The sequence below is a fragment of the Maniola jurtina genome, chromosome 27 (assembly GCF_905333055.1).
Source record: "Maniola jurtina chromosome 27, ilManJurt1.1, whole genome shotgun sequence".
In the NCBI taxonomy this organism is placed as follows: Eukaryota; Metazoa; Arthropoda; class Insecta; order Lepidoptera; family Nymphalidae; genus Maniola; species Maniola jurtina.
Window position 1 is genome coordinate 2107210 of NC_060055.1, and position 13707 is coordinate 2120916.

The window sequence follows — 13707 nt, forward strand, 5'->3', positions numbered from 1 at the left end:
GCTATTGTGTTTTAACGCCCTATCCGGTTAACCAATTTTGATGAAATTTGGTACAAAGATAGCTGCATTTTTTTATTCAGATACAAGTTAGCCTTTGCCCCCATCTTTTTGTATTGACTTAGAATCGTAAAAAAAACGCTCAAATTTTGTTTTTGCAATCACGTATTTTTGTAATAAAACAAGGCAAGGCGACCAACAACTGATTTATTATCGAAATACCCTCAAGTACATTATAATAATTACACTACATCTTTCTTTTTCTATACTGAAAAACAATTGATGTGTGAGGCATGCATAAAAATTAATATCCTTTAATATCTCTATTCATCTCATCAATTACAAAATCTGTTACTGTATAAACTATAAAACCATTCTATTACATACTCCAATATAAAATAAAAATGCACAACACAAAATAAAATTATTAGTAGCACCTATACTAAATTAAAATAATTCATTTCTAAAATTCATCATTGAATAAAATAAAATAAGATAAATTAACAATGGTGTACACTAACAACCTACGCAACAACACTATTCTGAATTATTTTTATCATATAGACGGCAAGCCCTTCTCGTGCGACGAGGCAAGGCAAAATCCTGCGGTGGAACAGCGTCTTTCGACGTTGCTCCGGCTGAGCCCGCACTCATGAGATCAGTATCTGTAACCGTACCGGATTCACCTGCATTTGTACTATTTTCCGTTGAACGCGTCTCGCATTCGTTGTGCCTTCCCTCGGACGCCTGCTCGCCCTGTCTATTTACCAGGTGTCGCCTATTGCGCCGATATTTACGCCTGGTTTGATCCTCTACAACATAAGACCTAGGTTCCGCAGTCTGCTGAACCACTTTTGCGAGCTTGCGTTCCTTGCCGTCTACTATCACAACCTTATCATTCGTGTGAAGCGGTGGAAGGGTTTTCGCAGACCTATCATAGTATACTTTTTGTTTTTGTTGATGTTTCAATATAGCGCTATAGTTTCTTTTACGATCAACCGTTTCATCAAAAAGTTTGTGATATGTCGGCAACCGCGTATTTAATCTCCTACCCATCAGAATTTGCGCGGGCGAATCGATATTTTCGCGTGGCGTGGTTCTCAAATTTAACAACCCTATATAATAATCTTCGCCTGAGTCGCAACATTTCTTTAGTAAATTTTTCACCGTACGGACACTCCGTTCGCTTTTGCCATTGCTCTGTGCATATAAGGGAGAAGATGTGACATGCTTGATGTCCCACGCACGAAGGAAGGCCTGAAATTCACTAGATACATAAGCCGAAAAATTATCTGTCAGTAATTCGTTTGGAATTCCATGTCGCGCGAATTGTTCTTTCATAGCCTTTATTATAGACTTACTATTTATAGAATTTAACTCAGTAACTTCAACAAAGTTAGAAAAATAATCCACTAAAATGAGGAAGTACTTCTTTCTATACTCAAATATATCCGAGCCCAGTTTGAACCAGGGTACATCCGGAATAGCGTGCGGCAACATCGGCTCGCGGCGCGGCGCCGGCGCATACCGTTCGCACGTCGCACACTCGCGCACCGCGCGTTCGATGTCGCGCGACATGCCTACCCAGAACATTACTTGACGCGCGCGCCGCTTGCACCGGTCAATACCAAGATGCCCCTCGTGGATTCTCTGTAGCATATCTCCTCGTAAGGCTGCTGGAATATACAACAAATAATCCTTTAATATTAAACCATCCACATATTGAAGACTTTCCCGATAAGACCAAAAAACTCTAAGATCCCCTTTTACGTCGTATTTATTTCTAGGCCATCCTTCTACTATATACTTAAGTATTTCTTGGCATTCTTTATCCTTTTCTGTATGTTTTTTTATCAGCATCAACTTTTGATTGCTGAACTGTAAATTATTAATCATAAAACAAGTATGAGCCTCTAAACTTTCATTAAATTTTTCATACATACAGTCCGATAACGGCGCACGAGATAACGTGTCCGCTATATACATATACTTTCCCGGAGTATAGGTGACCTTAAAATCATATCTTTGAATCCTTAACAACATGCGTTGTAACCTCGCGGGAACCGAGGAAAGCGATTTTGCAAAAATAGCTTCGAGTGGTTTATGATCACTCTGTACCGTGACATCGCATCTTCCAAATATATATTGATGAAAACGTTCACACGCAAAGACGATGGCTAACATTTCTTTTTCTATTTGCGCGTACCGTCGCTGCGTGTCGGTGAGCGTGAGCGAGGCGAACTCGACCGGGCGGCCCCCCTGCAGCAGCACCGCGCCCAGCGCCTCCGAGCTCGCGTCCACCGACAACACCACCGGCAGCTCGCCGGAATACAACGCTAGTACCGGAGCCGTTGCGATTTTGTTTTTTAATAACTTCACCGCCTCCGAGTGCACCGAATCCCAGACCCATTCCGCGTTTTTCTTTAAAAGATGCCTAAGGACAGCTACGGACTGCGAGTAATTAGGAACGAACTTCGATAAATAATTAATCATAACTAAAAACCGCTCCAACGATTTTCTATCCTTAGGCTCAGGCATTTCTAAAATAGCTTTAACTTTATTAACGTCCGGTCTCATACCGCGTTCATCGAAAATATGGCCCAAGTACGTTATTTCTTTAACTCCGAATTTACACTTATCCTTATTAAATCTCATACCTATTTCCCGTGCCCTCTCAAGTAATCGTTTTAAACGTACATCATGCTCTTCGCGAGTTCTACCCCAGACTACTATATCATCGATAAAGGAATCGACTCCTTCCAGGTCCTCCAGATGTTGTCGCACCCTCGAATGAAATAATTCTGGCGCACAGCTTATTCCGTACGGTAACCGCAGGAACTGGTATCTGCCGAATGGTGTGCTGAAGGTACACAGGTCGGCGCTAACCTCGTCCAGCTGCAGCATCCAAAACCCACAGCGAGCATCGAGTACGCTAAAGAACCGCGCCCCGCGAAGTCGCGTCGCTAGATCAGTCACCGTCGGCAGAGTAAAATGCGCACGCTTGATAGCACGATTTAACGGTCGCGGGTCTAAGCATACACGTATATCTCCGTTCTTTTTCGCTGTTATCACGATGGCATTAACCCATTCAGTTGGACGCTGTACTTTACAAATCACCTCCAATTCCTCCATACGCTGCAACTCACTATAAAGTTTATCCTTAAGCCCTAGTGGAACCTTACGAGCTGGGCATATGCTCGGTTGCGCCGTTTCATCTATAGTGATCCTGTGTACTCCCGGTAATTTCCCTATGCCCTTAAATAAATCCGTATAATCCTTATCAATATCTAATGCATCTACCCGTTGTATCAAGCCTAACTTCACACAAGCACTTAGTCCTAAAATATTTTGACATTTCATGTTACACACTACAAACTTTAGGTTATATTCTACTTGCTTATACTTTACTAATACATAACACTGTCCTATTATCGGCACAATATTACCCGTGTAAGAATGCACACGGCCACTGTAGGGACTTAAATTTTTAACATGAAGGCCTAATTCCTCATAATCGAATTTTGACAGAATATTTATCATCGATCCTGTATCTAATTTGAATTCTAATCGCTTACCAATAAAGTCCAAAAACGTAGTCCATTCCTTCGGCTTGCCCTCACCGATCACATTCACATAAATTAACTCATCATCATCGGATCTGTCCGATTCACTACACTCACTTATTTTGTGAACCCGTTTTCCCACTGATTTACACCTCCGGGCGAAATGCCCCCGGGATTTACACGTAAAACAAATAGCTTGAATAGCTGGGCAACGCTGCCCGTCACAAAAATCCTGGCCACATCGATCGCACGCGCGGCCCTCCCGGCGCACGGGCCGCGCCGGCCGGCGCTCCTCGCCGCGCGCCCCGTCGCGCCAGGAGCCGCGCGCCCCGTCGCGCCAGGAGCCGCGCCCCGACCCGTCGCCGTCGCCTCGATCCCTGCCTCGTCCAGCCTCGCGACCGCTCCGACCGGCCACTCCATCCACCTGTATGCTCGTACTTGCCTCCTGTATTTGACGGCTTTCATGTCTGGATGCCTCATCAGCCTCGCAAATTTGCACCGCCTTCGCCAGATTTAGATCATCCGTCCTCAACAGGCGATCTCTCACGACGTTATTAGATATACCGCATACTATCCGATCTTTTATTAAATCATCCGTGAGCTGTTCGAATTTGCAATCTTGGCTTAGTAATCTGAGGGCGGTTACATATTTACCTATAGGCTCACCTTCGCTTTGATTTCTTGTAAAAAATTTAAATCTTAACATCGTCACGTTAGCCTTTTTGGTTCCAAAAAAGTCATCAAATTTACTTTTTAAACATTTCAGGTCGTCTGCACTTTCACCCTTACTGTACGTGAATGTAGAATAAATTTCATAACCGTCTGGCCCGATGAGGTTTACCATCAAGCTGGCCTGCACATCCTGAGTTTCCTTTATTATTCCTGATGCTTTGAGGAATATTTCAAATTGCTTCCACCATTTTGACCATGCATCGGCCCGTGCGGCCGGACTTCCTTCAATGTTAAGCTCGGGTGGCGGTCGAGCGTGCTCCATTCTTACTATTTTTTAATTATCACTTCACTATTAATACTATTATGACTTATTATTTCAATATAACATTATAATTATTCTTTATTTTATCATTTTTCACTCTCACTCACTGCCACCATGTAATAAAACAAGGCAAGGCGACCAACAACTGATTTATTATCGAAATACCCTCAAGTACATTATAATAATTACACTACAATTTTAAAGTTGGTATTCTATCTTATTCGTTTTCATTTAAAATCTCACATGCTAGAAAGAGGCCGCATACGTTTCAACCATAGCAGGTACCTATATAGATCGTATTAACAGGGCTCTCTCCGTCACTCGCTTCATACAATCGTAGTTCCAATTTCATTTGAATATTAAGCAACCAAAGTCCATGAAATTTTGCAGACATATTTTAGAAACTAATATCTGTGTCTGTGGTGTTTCAGATTTTTCTAAAAATATCTAGTTTTAAAATTACAGGGGCTCAAAGATTTGTATGTAAATTTTTAAGACCGCGTAACTTTGAAACCGAATATTTTAACAGAAATCTGGAAAACCACAGACATAGATATTAGTTTCTAGAATATGTCTGCAAAATTTCATGGACTTTGGTCGCTTAATATTCAAATGAAATTGGAACTACGTTTGTATAAAGCGAGTGACGGAGAGACCCCTCTTATTGTATTGGGAATGTGGCATAGTACGGAAGTCATATGAAATTTCACAGAATTTTATTCTGTCGCACGTACAGACATACCATACGGAAAACATCTAGTGACCTTTAAAAGAAATTATATATTGGTATTACCCTGTAAGTGCCCGCTACATATGTATCTTGGTATGTTAGGTATATTTTTTATTTGGGGCCACGAAATTAGTGATTTTAATGAGAGGAGCGCAGCGGGTGGATAAAATCTGTCATATCGGAAAAAATACTCTTTTTTACAACATTAGTTTAAGTACAAAAAAAAGCGGTTAGGTGCGATTCGGACTCGCACATGAAGGGTTCCGAACCTAGTCCGTACAAGATATACGTACCTAACACTTTTATGTAAAACACTGCAAGTTAATGTGATTTACTCAATTAATTTTTTCGCGAACACATTTTTTTTGTGATGAAAAGGCCTAGCCTCCCGTCCACACCCTGTTCTACTCACGTAATTAATCGCGACGCGCCGCACTAGGTCGCTTCGCTTGCCTTTGCAACACGATGGACGTCGAAACTGTAACAGAGTGCGCGCTATTACATACTTACCGACAAAATAGGGAGCGATGGGCGTGAACGAGGAACACGGGAGTAACGCGGCCGCATTACGTCTCTGCCTCCGTCCTCGCTCCTTCCCATGCCACACGGGCAGTGTGTGGACGGGGGGTAATGTCTAAAACAGCCAGCGCGTGCACGCTTGAGATTTCTCCATAATGTTCTCAAAGGTATTTAAAGCGCACAACTCCGAACTAGGTCAGCATGGTAGACTATGGCCTAATCATTCTCACTGTGAGAGGAGACCTATTCAGTAGTGAGCCAGCGATAGGTTAGTCATGATGATGACTAGGATGCTGAAAACGCTGTTTAAGTCACTCATGCAGGTTGTCGCGTTTTTCATGGCCCCATTATTTAAGATATGTAAATAACTATAGCCATGTGCGAGTATCCAAATGCCATAGGATCAGGGGGTTTTTTTGCGCCTGTTATAGATTTTGAGAATGTCATCTGGATTCCGAGCATATTTCGCACACTGGCGTTGACATTTCGTTACCGTAGGTATGGGAAATGCGTTGGTGTGCTAGCGGCGTTAATTATGTTTTTTAGGGTTCTGTTATCTGTATCTCAAAAGGAAAAACGGAACCCTTATAGGATCACTTTGTTGTCTGTCTGTCTGTGAAACCTATAGGGAACTTCCCGTTGATCTAAAATCATGTATGTTTTGCATGGTAGGTCTTCTAGACCAAGTAAAGGAAAAAATCCGAAAACCGTGAATTTGTGATTACACAAAAAAAAATGTGTTAACAAACGATTTAACTTACTAAATCACATAATATGAATTCTTCATAAAAGTGGTAGTTATTACGTTGTATGATGGTACGGAACCCTTCGTGTGTGAGTTCGACTCGCACTTGACGGATTTTTTTCTTTTTAGGGGCTTGTGTCCGAAGGGTGCCAATGGGACTCTATTACTTAGCCTCCGCTGTCCGTCCGTCTGTCATGAACCGTTGTAACTTGTAATAGGTAGAGTTTTTTTGACTGTTTGTATTTCTTTAACAACAAATTGACGACATGCAAAAAAAACCGGCCAAGTGCGAGTCAGACTCGTGCACTGAGGGTTCCGTACTCGGGTATTTTTTCCAACATTTGGCACTATAAATCAAATACTTATTATAGTTAAAAATATTCTAGGTCAACGGGAAATACCCTATAGATTTCTTGACAGAAAACAAAGTGATCCTCTAAGGGTTCCGTTTTTCCTTTTGAGGTACGGAACCCTAAAAAGCACATTGTGTTATATCTTGTACGATGGTACGGAACCCTTCGTGTGCGAGTCAGAGTCGCACTTGCCCGGGTTTTTTATCGACATGTTTTTTAGTAATTAGAGGTATGACTCTTGTTATTTAAATGTTTTTTGCGTACTTTAGTACTTTTATTAGATCAAATGTTAATGTTTATAGCTGTTACAGTAAGACGAAAATAACGTTTGCGAACCTGTTTTAAAAATCAAATATTTTAAACTTCAAAATCAAAGTCAGACCATCTTATTAATACTAGATAATGCCCGCGAATTCGTCCGCGTAGACCGCACAAATTTTAAACCTCTATTTTAACTCCCGACCCAAAAAGAGGGGTGTTATAAGTTTGACGCGTGTATTTGTGAATCTGTCTGTGGCATCGTAGCTCCTAAACTAATGAACCGATTTTAATTTAGTTTTTTTGTTTGATAGGTGGCTTGATCGAGAGTGTTCTTAGCTATAACCCAAGAAAATCGGCTCAGCCGTTTGAAAGTTATCAGCCCTTTTCTAGTTGCTGTAACCTTCACTTGTCGGGGGGGTATTATAAATTTTTAATTTACACTTGTATTACTTAATACTAGTTAGTTTTTGTAAATATATACAAGTGTAAATTAAAAATAACGTAAATATGTAAATTATAATTGATGGGTAGAGATAGAAAGAGATAGAGAATACGATTAATGGGTAGAGAGTTAGCTTACATCCTTGTTTTTTAAAATAAATTCATTCTTTTTATCCATCATCCATTGTTTTTAAAATAAAATAAAGTAAAAAAATCCAGGGAAAGGACATAGGCAACTTTTTATCCCGGAAAATCAGAGTTTCTAGGGCATTTCGATAAACCTAAATCCACACGGATGAAGTCGCGGGCATCAGCTAGTCACACTAATATTATAAAGACGAAAGTTTGTGTATGTATGTGTGTATGTTTGTTACTCCTTCACACAAAAACTATTGGACGGATTTGACTGAAATTTGGAATGGAGATAGATTATTCCTTGGATTAACACATAGGCTAAGAAATCAAGGAGTTCCTATTGGATTTTTAAAAAACCCACGCGAACGAAGTCGCGGGTATCAGCTAGTCACACTAATATTATAAAGGCGAAAGTTTGTATGTGTGTGTGTGTGTGTGTGTGAGTGTGTGTGTATGTTTGTTACTCCTTCACGCAAAAACTACTGGACGGATTTGGCTGAAATTTGGAATGGAGATAGATAATATCCTGGATTAGCACATAGGCTACTTTTTATCCCGGAAAATCAAAGAGTTCCCACGGGATTTCTAAAAACCTAAATCCACGCGGGCGAAGCTGCGGGCATCAGCTAGTATCTAATAAAGTAAACAGTACGTCACAGCGTATCGGAGGCGTGGGTCATCGACCGACTGATGGGTAACGGGTTCAAGTTCAATCGAGAGCGAATCTTGTTTTGATATCTGACGTGTTAGTTTGCTAGGTACCTACGTCATTTATTTCACATTGAACTTTGCTTTTTATAATGCCAATCGCTGATGCTCGCCATTCCGTCCGCGTGGATTTAGTTGAGGGTTCCGTGAACCCGAAGAGTGCCAACGGGACCCTATTACTAAGTTTCTGCTGTCCGTCCGTCTGTTTGTCAGCGGGCTGTTACTCATGAACCACAATAGGTAGAGACCTGAAATTTTCACAGAATGTGTATTTCTATTACCGCTATAACAACAAATAATAAAATTTCAAAATGGCCGCCAAGAAAATTAAGAAATAGGTACGAGTTTGTTTTGTTATTGAAATATGAATAAAAGTGTCATGTCAACGCTGCGTGTCATATTATGTACGCTAACAAAATTATGCATTTTTGGATTTCGGTGTAAATAACTCAAAATTTAAAAAACCACCGACACCGAAAACCTCTATGAGAAAACTAGAAAAGTGCTGATAACTTTCCGAGTTTTCTTCGACTATAGCTAATAACACTCTCGATCAAGCCACCTTTCAAACAAAAAAAACTAAATTAAAATCGGTTCATTCGTTTAGGAGCTACGATGCCACAGACAGATACACACATAACCACGTCAAACTTATAAAACCCCTCTTTTTAGGTCGGGGGTTAAAAAGCAAGAAAGTCAGGAAGCAACGAAATTGCTCGATCAATTAGATTTCAACGCGTTTGAAGCTACTAAATACATATCACAGACTAAAAAGTAGTGGTGTAATAGGTTGTTAAAACTTATTTCATTGTTAGCTCAATGAAATAAGTTTTGTTATTGGAAGTATGCTTTTTGCTAAGAATTTGGCAGTACTTGCATGAAAATTTTAGCTGTGCTAAGGAAAAGTGCAGCCGTTATTTTGCAAGTGCTGCGTTTTCAATATAAAGGGCAGCGTAGCCATAATGGTTTTTTTTTAAATATACAAAACTATTTTAATATACAAAAATATTTTAATATACAAAAGGAAAAGCTGACTGACTGACTGACTGACTGGTCTATAAACGTACAGCTCAAGCTACTGGGCGGTTGGGCCTGCAGATAGCTATTATGACGTAGACTTCCGCTAGGAATCGACTATTGAAAATTCAACCCCTAAGGGGATAAAATAGGGGTTTTTATATATTTTGTATGTTTGTGCTCTTTAGGGAAGGCCTATGTCCAACAGTGGATGTCCACGGACTGATATTGATGATATTTTGTTTAATTCGACGCCTGGCGACTACTTCGTTGCAATAAATCTATTAGACATTATTAGTAACAAAGTTTTCATGCGATTTAATGTCCCTTTTGTTTATTTTTTAACCCTCGACCCAAAAAAAAGGGGTGTTATAAGTTTGACGTGTGTATCTGTGTGTTTGTGTATCTGTCTGTGGCATCGTAGCTCCTAAATGAATGAACCGATTTTAATTTATTTATTTTTGTTTGAACGGTGGCTTGATCAAGAGTGTTCTTAGCTATAATCCAAGAAAATCGGTTCAGCCGTTTGAAAGTTATCAGCTCTTTTCTAGTTACTCTAACCTTCACTTGTCGGGGGGGTTATAAATTTTTAATTTACACTTGTTCTGTTTGACAAAGAAAGCAGTGATAGCGTAGTAATTAAGACTTAACACGTTTAAAGCCTTCTTTTAGCCTGTTTAAGTAAGAAAAGAAAGCAGTTATAGCGCAGTGGTTAAGACGTTGACCTCCTCGTCGGAGGCCGGGGTTCGATCCCGGGCACGCACCTTTTTAGAGTTATGTGCGTTTTAAGCAATTAAGTAATTACTTGTTTTAATGGTGAAGTAAAATATTGTGAGCAAACCTGCATGCCTGAGAGTTCCCCATGATGTTTTCAAAGGTGTGTGAAGTCTGTTATTCCGCACTTGGCCAGTGTGATGCACTAGGGCCAATCCCCTTCTCATTCTGAGAAAAGACAGACCAGACCAGACCATTACTGTGCTCAGTAGTTGACCAGCAATGGGTTAAAGATGAATAAGCTGTATGTTTATAGGTTACGGCCAAAGCCTTCTCATTCACAGTATCGACTAATTTGTAAGTGACTCACGTCAAACTCATAATTTTGACTAATTTCTTGAACTGAACACTTTCAAATAAAGATTTTTATATATAAACCTGTGGAGATGATACTGCCATTGGCACAATTAGAATGCCATAAATCTACTTTGTCGTAGTAGTTTACAAATTGCGAAAAACCAAATTAAATTTGAATTTCAGGGGCAATGAGAGTTTTTCATAAAAACAAATTTTGAATAGGAACCGTATCAAAGTCTCCCCACCTATCTGCAATACCCTGACCGTGCTCCTCACCCATCTGCGATATCTTCAATCATCATCTCATCATCCTCTTTACATAATATTTTTTATCTGAATTAATTTTTGTTCTCTATATGAAACCATCAGTGAAAAAATTTATTGAAGTAAATAAAAAAGAATCTTTAGAGATTCCACCCCTAAAGCTAGCTATTTTATATTCTTAAATGAAATAACTCAAGATTAAAAAAACCCCGACACAAAAACCTCTATAAGAAAACTAGAAAAGAGCTGATAACTTTCAAACGGCTCAACCGAATCTCGATCAAGCCACCTTTCAAACAAAAAAACTAAATTAAAATCGGTTCATTCGTTTAGGTGCTACGATGCCACAGACAAATACACAGATACACACGTCAAACTTATAACATCCCTTTTTTTGGGTCGGAGGTTTATGAAATGAAACAGACTATCTAATAGGTATGACTGAAATATTAAATGTCATATTGTGTTGCGGCAAACCACAGATTGTGCAATACTGCACTGATATTAGTGACAGGAGTTGAATACAAGTATACGTACTTACTAGTAGTACCTAGTGGTTAGAACGTCCAGCTCCTTATCAGAAGTCGGGGGTTCGATCCCGGGCACGCACCTCTAACTTTTCAGTTATGTGCTTTTTAAGCAACGTAATATGCTTTAACGGTGAAGGAAAACACCGGGACTTCGTCTGTGATGGTGTTTGCTGGCGCGCGTGCTGTGCTTGTTTGGAGTGTTATTTTTTGTTAAGAGTGGCTGGTTTTTGTGTTAGTTGGTGTTTTTTGGTGGTGGAACAGACTGGGAAACGCTCTAAAGGGGCGCCACGCGTATGTCGGCGGGCGCCGCCGCAGACGGAGTCCATACTTGTATAAATTCAATAACTTGAAAATATCGCAAACTTGACATTGGCTAATCAGAGTAAAGCCAGATTTAAAGAAAAAAAAAGAAAGGAAAACACCGTGAGAAAACCTGCATGTCTGAGAGTTCTCCATGTACTCAAAGGTATGTGCAGTCAGCCAAATCCGCATTGGGCCAGCTTGGCAGACTATAGTCTATACCCTTCTTACTCAGAGAAGTGTTCTGTGTGCTCAGTAGTGCGCCGGCAATGGGTTGATCATGATACCTACTTGAACACTTAGTAAGGGCCGACGTATAGCCACGAAGTGGAGTGAGTGAGAAAGGGTCCAGTTTGAGAAATTAGCTCTAGTATCGACTAATTTGTGAGACTTAGTTGATAATAGAGCTAATTTCTTAAACTGGACCCTTTGAAGTAAAGATTTTTATATAAACCTGTGAGGATGATACTGCCATTGTCGCAATTGAAAATTCCATAAGTCTACGTTGTCGTATTAGTTTACAAATTGCGAAAAACCAAATTTAATTTGAATTTCGCGGGCAGACCCGTCTCTTACCCCTTGAAGCCACGAAATGAGCCTGAAATCATTAGTTCATGATTCTAGTTCAACGGGAAGTGGTTCTCCTACGGATCTCCTAATTTGCAAAGTTCCCACGGCATAGAAAATACATATTTATATTTTCGCGGCAGCCTGTAGTATCTGATAAAGAGCATTATAGAATTTTCAAGCAGGTATATTCCCGAGGACCGGGTGTGGTGGCGCTCTGTAGGGAAGGCCCATGTCCAACAGTGGATGTCCACAGGCTGATGATGATGATGATGATATTCCCGAAGTTTCTTTTCAACAAAAACCCATCAGATAGCAATTTCAAAGATGGCTGCATCCGGACCGTGTCCGTCGCCTCATGTCGAAACCCCATAATAGAGAAATAATACCAACATACGCAATACTACTCGTATGATTGATCGACTCTAGCATTGAACGTAATTGTTGTAGCGTGGCCATCTTACCTCCTAAACTATTAGTTTATCCTAGCTATGTTCATTCGTTTAGGAGTTACGATGCCACAGACAAATACACAGACACAGTTGCACAGATCAAACTTATAACACCCCTCTTTTTGGGTCGGGGGTTAAAAATAAGGTAAACCAGTTCAATTATCTTGTATAAACTACAGTGGGAACTTTATTGTACCCACAAGGTTACATAGAAAAAGCTCCTATACTGCGACCTTGGTACGCTAATTATTTATTATCTATAGCACCTATATATTATTTATCTACATGACTTGTGGCATTACACTGACCTCTACGAATATGCTGGACCTGCAATTGCCGATTTGTTTGTGAAACTCGCGGCGGTGTGGCGGATTTTCGCCATTTTCGTGCTATATGATAACCACAAATTCACGGTTTTCGGATTTTTTGCCTTTACTTGTGCTATAAGATCTACCTACCTGCCAAATTTCATGATTCTAGGTCAACGGGAAGTACCCTATCGGTTTTCTTGACAGACACGACAGACAGACAACAAAGTAATCCTAAGTAAATAAGAGTTCCTTTTGAGGTACGGAACCCGAAAAAAAAGAATTAGCATAAGGTTTAACATTTTGTATGGCATATCTCTTCCAGTGTACCTACCTACTTGGTCCATTGTCCATTTCAGATATCTACATGACTTGTGGCATTAGAACAGAATCCTTTGTCATGCTATCAATAAAAAATAGATTTATGTAAAGGTTTCCTTCTACTTCCTTACCCATTTATTCGTCCACTAGCTTTATCCGCGACTTCGTCCGCGTAACTCAGTCGCCCGGCGACTCAGCCGTCGGCAACTGAGTCGCCGTCGATTATACTGCATCGTCTTATTAACCCCCGACCCAACAAGAGGAGTGTTATAAGTTTGACGTGTCTATCTGTGTATCTGTCTGTGGCATCGTAGGTCCTAAACTAATGAACCGATTTTAATTTAGTTTTTTTTGTTCGAAAGGTGGCTTGGTCGAGAGTGTTCTTAGCTATAATCCAAGAAAATCGGTTCAGCCGTTTGAAAGTTATCAAG

At 40.2% G+C, this 13707-nt stretch overlaps 1 protein-coding gene across 4 annotated transcripts in view; it reads left to right on the forward strand.

Moving 5' to 3' along the window:
* Window positions 1-13707, forward strand: part of LOC123879236 (WD repeat-containing protein 7) — a 150080-nt gene that overhangs the window by 86769 nt on the left and 49604 nt on the right. The window lies entirely within an intron of this gene.